Consider the following 8071-nt stretch of genomic DNA (forward strand, 5'->3'; position numbering starts at 1 on the left):
CAGACTGGCCGAGGAGGTCGTGGTATCCGGATCTGTGGCATCTCACGGTCGGCCAACCGTGGGCGCTACCAGACCGGCCAGACTTACTGTCACAAGGGCCGTTTTTCCATCTGAATTCTACGGCCCTGAACCTGACTGTGTGGCCATTGAGTCCTGGATACTAGCATCTTCAGGATTATCTCAAGGGGTCGTGGCCACCATGAGACAGGCTAGGAAGCCCACGTCTGCTAAGATCTACCACAGAACGTGGAAGATTTTCTTATCCTGGTGCTCGGCACAGGGAGTGTCCCCCTGGCCATTTGCATTGCCTACTTTTCTTTCCTTCCTGCAATCTGGTTTGGAAAAAGGCTTATCGCTCGGCTCCCTTAAAGGGCAAGTCTCAGCGCTATCGGTATTTTTTCAAAAGCGTCTAGCACGACTTCCTCAGGTACGCACGTTCCTGCAGGGGGTTTGTCACATCGTCCCTCCGTACAAACGGCCGTTAGATCCATGGGATCTGAACAGGGTACTAGTTGCTCTCCAGAAGCCGCCCTTCGAGCCTCTGAGGGATGTTTCACTTTCTCGACTCTCACAGAAAGTGGCCTTTCTGGTAGCGGTCACGTCTCTTCGGAGGGTATCCGAGCTGGCAGCGCTGTCATCCAAAGCTCCCTTCCTGGTTTTTCACCAGGACAAGGTAGTGCTGCGCCCGATTCAGGAGTTTCTCCCCAAGGTGGTATCCTCTTTTCATCTCAATCAGGATATCTCCTTACCTTCCTTTTGTCCTCATCCAGTTCATCGGTATGAAAAGGATTTGCATTTGTTGGATCTCGTGAGAGCACTCAGAATCTACATTTCCCGCACGGCGCCCCTGCGCCGCTCGGATGCACTCTTTGTCCTTGTCGCTGGTAAGCGCAAAGGATCGCAGGCTTCCAAATCCACCCTGGCTCGATGGATCAAGGAACCAATTCTTGAAGCCTACCGTTCTGCTGGGCTTCCGGTTCCATCAGGGCTGAAGGCCCATTCTACCAGAGCCGTGGGTGCGTCCTGGGCATTACGACACCAGGCTACGGCTCAACAGGTGTGCCAGGCAGCTACCTGGTCGAGTCTGCACACTTTCACCAAACATTATCAGGTGCATACCTATGCTTCGGCGGACGCCAGCCTAGGTAGAAGAGTCCTGCAGGCGGCGGTTGCCTCCTCGTAGGGGAGGGCTGTTTTGCAGCTCTAACTTGAGGTATTAATTTACCCACCCAGGGACTGCTTTTGGACGTCCCAATCGTCTGGGTCTCCCAATGGAGCGCCGAAGAAGAAGGGAATTTTGTTACTTACCGTAAATTCCTTTTCTTCTAGCTCCAATTGGGAGACCCAGCACCCGCCCTGTTTCCTTCGGGATTTTTGGTTTTTTCGGGTACACATGTTGTTCATGTTGAACGGTTTCAGTTCTCCAATGTTACTTCGGATTGAATTTGTTTAAACCAGTTATTGGCTTTCCTCCTTCTTGCTTTAGCACTAAAACTGAGCAGCCCGTGATCCCACGGGGGATGTATAGCCAGAAGGGGAGGGGCCTTACACTTTTTAGTGTAATGCTTTGTGTGGCCTCCGGAGGCAGTAGCTATACACCCAATCGTCTGGGTCTCCCAATTGGAGCTAGAAGAAAAGGAATTTACGGTAAGTAACAAAATTCCCTTCTTTGTAAAAAAGGCTTTAAATTTACACTTTGTCCTATCAAACCAAAATTGATGTATTAGAAATATATCCACCGATAATAAAGGATGTACAAGGGATTCCCTAAAAAAGGATCAGACATGTTGGGTTTCAGCATGCCCGATCCTTTGCTCTGCTGTCAGGCAGATCTGACCGCGTGTTGCCTCTCTCATGATGGGGATGTGTGTTTGTGGATGATGGGGTTGGGGAGGTACACTATCTTTTTGGTATACACAGCTTTATTGGTTGACACGTCAGACATACAGTCTCTTATATACGTGCCATTTCACAATCCAGACCAAACAGGGGGCTGCTGTCCGTCGGTTCCCCCGTGCAGTTGGTGCGGATGTAATTTTCTGTATTGGGTGATCCTGAAAATAATAAAAGGGAAAAACATTAAATTATGTGTTGTAATAATATGTAAAAATAAAGTTAGAAAAATGTAAAAACTAAGTTAAAAAAAACCTCACATTATCCTGATTTGCACAGAAAGAGGCACGACACTTACACATCTCAAATACGGCAGCCGCTGTATATAGGATCCTGCGCTGTAGCTGCCTCCTGCTGTGATTGGGCACCCTGCGCTGTAGCTGCCTCCTGCTGTGACTTGGGCACCCCCTGCGCTGTGGCAGGAGACCGGCGCCATTCTTATAAAGCCCGGAAATATTCTATGAGCTTCACTTTCCCGTGACCGCTCAGTGTTCAGAGCGTGCGGTGACAGGAGGAGACGGGACTCCTGTGTGACTGGAGTACAGAGCGCAGCAGTGTCATCATCACAATCACAACGCTGTGCTCTAAACACTGACTCCGCTCTGCTATATCACAGTACAACCTCTGCAGGAGGCTACACTGACATAGCACTGACTCCCATAGAAGTGCAGGAGCAGTGTAACATTACACCACTGTGCCAAGGTCACATATTACACCACTGCTCCCATAGAAGTGGACGGAACAAGGTCACATATTACACCACTGCTCCCATAGAAATGGGCAGAGAAGTGTCACACATTACACTACTGCCCCCACAGAAGTGTATGGAGTGGTGTCACATATTACACTACTGCCCCCATAGAAGTGTATGGAGTGGTGTCACACATTACACCACTGCTTTCATAGAAGGTGATGGAGCAGGGTCACACATTACACTACTGCTCTCATAGAAGGGGATGGAACAGGGTCACACATTACACCACTGCTCTCATAAAAGTGAACGGAGTGGGGGTCACACATTACACCACTGCTTCCATAGAAATGGACAGAGAAGTGTCACACATTACACTACTTCCCCCATAGAAGTGTATGGAGTGGTGTCACATATTACACCACTGCTTCCATAGAAGTTGATGGAGCAGGGTCACAGGTTACACCACTACTTCCATAGACGCTGAAGAAGCACCGTCACACATTACACCTCTGCTTCCATAGAAGTGGATGGAGTGCTGTCTCACATTACACCACTGCTCCCGTAGAAGTGCAAGAGCAGGGTCACAGATTGCACTATTGATCCCATAGATGTGGATGGAACACTGTCTCATATTAGAGCACTGCTCCCATATAAGTGAACAAAACAGGGTCACACATTACACTAGTGCTCCCATAGAAATGGATGGAGCGCTGTCACACATTATTGTACATAGATTAGATACTGCTTACCTAATCCCAACATGTGATACACTCCTATTCTAATGACCAGGACGTGAGGACAGCACCCGCCGATCATAGACACGTCTCGGGTGTGGGGCTGTAATGCCATGGGCTTCTCACATGGAAGTGCTCAATGCCAGAATATATCGCACCATCTAAACCATGTCTATTCCACCCCATCTATGTCATGTAGCTGCATTTTTATTGCTTATGTTAGTAGCCGAGCCACTGCCTTTATGTCTGAGACCTGCCAAATCTGCAGTAACTTTCCCGGACGCGGCTCTCCCAGCGTGTATTACTCTACTTACGTGTCTGAATAATCTCCTGAGAGAACGGAAGTGTGAATAATACTGGTAGAAATGATGCTGAGCAAGATCCTGAAGCACGACCACCAAGACTCCTCGAAGACGCTTCTGATGATGGACGGTGCACCAGCTACAGAGGACACACAGAAAATGGCATCAGAGAGACTCAAGAGCCGATGTATTCCCGGCATGTGGCTCCTCATCCTCTAGTTACTGATTGATGGATTCTTGTATACGGTCAATGACCAGCAGGGTGAGGGACAGCTGCACATCGCACCGGTCTGGCCACAAATGTTGAAACTGACACAAATTTTACTTTTTGTAAGATTTGCTGCTTCAGTTTTTATAGTGAATATTTGCACCAACTGTTATGAGGAAAGATCAGATGAATTGGAAAAAACTGCAAATTGTTCCTTTGCTTTTGCTGTTTAACATGTGGCTTCAATAACTCGGACTCTTTTGGACGCGATGATGCAAAGTATATCTTCGGGGGTCACGTCGTTAGCGACATCACAGCGTGTGACAGCTAGGAGCGACGATCAACGATCGCAAAATCGTTCAAAACGGTGATCGTTGACACGTCGCTCCTTTCCTTAATATCGTTTCTGCAGCAGGTATGATGTTGTTTGTCGTTCCTGCGGCAGCACACATCGCTGTGTATGAAGCCACAGGAACGACAAACATCTCCTTACCTGCGTCCACTGGCAATACGGAAGGAAGGAGGTGGGCCGGATGTTACGTCCCGCTCATCTCCGCCCCTCCGCTTCTATTGGCTAGCCGCTTAGTGACGCTGCTATGACGCCGAACGCACCTCCCGCTTGAGGGAGGGATTGTTTGGCAGTCACAGCGACGTCGCTGACAAGGTATGTGCGTGTAACGCTGCCGTAGCAATAATGTTCGCTACGGCAGCGGTCACCAAATGTCGCATGAGCGTCGGGGGCGGGTGCTATCGCGCTCGACATCGCTAGCAATCACAAGCGTTTTTCGCAGCGTGTAAAGCACCCTTTAAGCCTTAGAGAACAACCAAGATGACAGCAATGAGGGGGGTCTTCAGCAGACCTTTAGATGTCATAGTAACCAATCGGTCCTCTGTGATCACGTCATGGGGGGCTAATGGCAGTCAACTGGTGCAGGCACCGTCGAGCATTCCATTTAAAGGGGTGGATCACTACTTAGCTTTACTAGCCACATCGATATAATGTACATGCACGTGTTATTCACGTCCTGTGAAAAGGTCCTCATGTAGATGAGGCTCAGCAGCTGAACTCTCTCCACATGCGGCAGATCCTGGCTGTATTAAATAGCCGGCATCTGTCTCCAACAGCCACGCCCAGCTTTTAAAGGGGTGGTTCACTACTTAGCTTTACTAGTCACATCAATATAACATTCAGAAACAAGGCTTCTCTTAAACACTTTGTGTTGCCAATAGTGCCTCTGAGCGGAGTTATCACAGTCCGCTCATCCCCATCATGTGACCCCCGGGGCTCCGTGACCTCAAAGATCCGGTGATGTCTCGTTAACTTACAGTTGACCTGACACCACCGAGGCCGTCCCCAGTCTCCGAGTAACTGGGCTGTGGGCGGCGTTTCACAATCTTGTCACAGCTCAGCATCGCTCCTGTGGTGAAAGAGAGAGCGCACGACATGCTGCGCTATGATGCTGGTCCATGATGAGTGGTAAAACGCTGCCCACAGCCCAGTTACTCGGAGACTGGTGCTGAGCTCGGTGGTGTCAGGTCAACTGGAAGTTGACATGACATCACCGGATCTTAGAGGTCATGGAGACCCGGAAGTCACATGATGGGAATGAGTGGAACACAATAGCACAGCTCACAGGCACAATTGACTACACAAGGTGTTTGAGAGAAGCCTTATTTCTGAATGTTATATTGATGTGGCTAGTAAGGCTAAGTAGTGAACCACCCCTTTAAAAGCTGGGCGTGGCTGTTGGAGACAGATGCCGGCTATTTAATTTAGCCAGGATCTGCCGCATGTGGAGAGAGTTCAGCTGCTGACCTCATCTACATGAGGACCTTTTCACAGGACAACGCATCCATTTGCGGGAATAGGTTAAAGAAGATTTGTCATCACATTTTACATGTCTGTTTTAGTAAATACAACTTGGTGTTACCATTCTCTGTATTAAAAGAGTGAGTCCCTACAGTCTGACATTGTCAGTATGGATTGGGGGGGACCAGCCACAACTGATAACATCCAGATGTTAATTTGATAAATGTCGATGAGGAATAACAGAGGAACGGCACAACACAAACAATGCTCCAAACCTTTATTTACCAACGGATACAAGTATGCAGTAAATCCGACAAACTCAGGAGAGGGCACGGGTAATAAAACCTGAAAACCAAAAGGTCAAAGATGAACGCACCTTGCCTGTGTGGCACCGCCCCGCTTTCCGATAGCCGCGTACTTCAGGAGCTGGTGCAGCTGCTGGGGCTGAATTTCACAGTTATCACAAAATAACGCGGGTGATAATCTGGGAGATTTCTGTCGAGAAACACAATAATAAAGTAAATCAATAAAGTAAGTACACCCCTCACATTTATATCTTTTCATGGGACAACACTGAGGATCTGACCCTGTGATACAATGTACAGTGTCAGTGTGCAGCTTGTATAACAGGGTAAATTTGGTGTGCTCTAAATAACTCTACACACAGCCATTAATGTCTAAACCGGTGGCAAAAAAAAGGGAGTAGACCCTTCACATTTTTGTTAATTTTTTTTTATTATATCTTTTCATGGGACAGCACTGACGATATGACCCTGTGATACAATATATAGGCAGTGTGCAGCTTGTATAACTGTAAATTTGTAACTCATCACACAGCCATTAATGTCGAAACCGGTGGCAACAAAAGTGAGTACACCCCTAAGCGAAAATGCCCAAATTGCTCCCAGTTAGCCATATTTCCTCCCCGGTGTCATGTGACTCATTAGTGTTAAGGTCTCAGGTGTGGTAAAGTCACCTTGCTCCTCTGCGGGTGTACTCTATTGACCGCTTCTTGGCCCCCGTTATTCTCGTCCTTTCTTCTCTTAGAGCCGGGCTCGTCCTCTTCTCCATTCCTGTGCGGTCTTTTACGCTGCCTCATCGATTTAATTTCACTCATTTCTTCCTACAGAGATGGAAAAACTGAACAATACAAAAAAAATGCATTATTGTATCATTAGCTGCATGAATATACAAGTCTGGGAACATGAGGAGCAATGTGTCAGATTTGTCCATATGGTCACACATGTTATTTTCTGATGCCACCTCATAGCGGCCATACAGGTGCACTTGTATGTAAGATGGGAAACCTATGGTCTAATGCTGACGGGTGCTCAATGATATTTAAGCGAATGTGTCACCAGGTTTTTGCTCCTTCATCTGAGAGCAGCATAATGTAGAGACAGAGACCCTGAGTCCAGCGATGTGTCACTTACTGAGCTGTTTGCTGTCATTTTGATAAAATCAATGTTTTCTCTGCTGCAGATCCAGCAGTTATACAGGGCGAATGAATATGCTGGACTATCTGCAGCACGCCAAGTAGTCCTGTAATGCTAACTGCTTGCTGATTATTCAGTTATTGTTAAAACAACTACACTAAGTAGCCCAGTAAGTGACACATTGCTGTAATCAGGGTCTCTGCCCCTACTCTATGCTGCTCTCAGATTAAATGGCAAAAACCTGGTGACAGATTCCCTTTAACCCCTTAAGGACCAAGCGTTTGTTTTTGATAGTTTTTTTCCTGCCCTTTTACCAAGAACCATATTTTTTTTTTGAACAGTCATACGATGGCTTGCTTTTCTGCACACAAGTTCTACACACACATACACATATGTCGCGGGCGGGGAGGCACACGCTCGCCGCTGCGCTCCATGCGAGCGTTCCGGTCTGGCGCTGCTGCGGCTGCTCGGTGGCTCGAGCGGTAGGCTGGATCCGGGGCCTCGAGCGGCGTTCCTCGCCCGTGAGTGAAAGGGGTGGTTTGGGTTTGGGGATGTGGTCCGTGACGCCACCCACGGTTTGTGATGATAAGGGCACCACCGCTGCTCTGGACGGGGATCCCGGGAGCGATGACAGGGAGCAGCTGAGTTGGTTCTCTCCCCTCCGTGGGTGGAGGGGGGGTTTGGATGGTCCCGGGGCCCGGTGAGGGTGACTGGGAGGTGGGTGGCAGGGCTTGGCAAGGTGCAGGGTCACGGGGACAGCGCAGTGCCCGACGGCACGGTGGTACTCACTCAGCCAGTAACGTACACGGAGTCTCTGGTAAAACAGACGGCTGGATGGACGGGTCCTACAGACGGCTGCGGTGGTCACTCCCAGTAGGTTGGCGGTGACTATCTCTCCCTGCACCGGTGTTGTGTTTTCGGCCCCGATGGCTTCCCACCGGTAGCCCGCTCCCCAGTGGTGTATTGGCTAGAGGAGCCCCTTTTTGCCCGAATG

At 48.8% G+C, this 8071-nt stretch overlaps 1 pseudogene; it reads right to left on the reverse strand.

Moving 5' to 3' along the window:
- The window catches only part of LOC142246686 (RNA exonuclease 5-like), a 136229-nt pseudogene extending 129185 nt beyond the window's left edge, over positions 1-7044 (reverse strand).
- Between the last annotated feature and the right edge of the window lie 1027 nt (positions 7045-8071).

Source organism: Anomaloglossus baeobatrachus, chromosome 7 (genome assembly GCF_048569485.1).
Source record: "Anomaloglossus baeobatrachus isolate aAnoBae1 chromosome 7, aAnoBae1.hap1, whole genome shotgun sequence".
Taxonomy (NCBI): Eukaryota; Metazoa; Chordata; class Amphibia; order Anura; family Aromobatidae; genus Anomaloglossus; species Anomaloglossus baeobatrachus.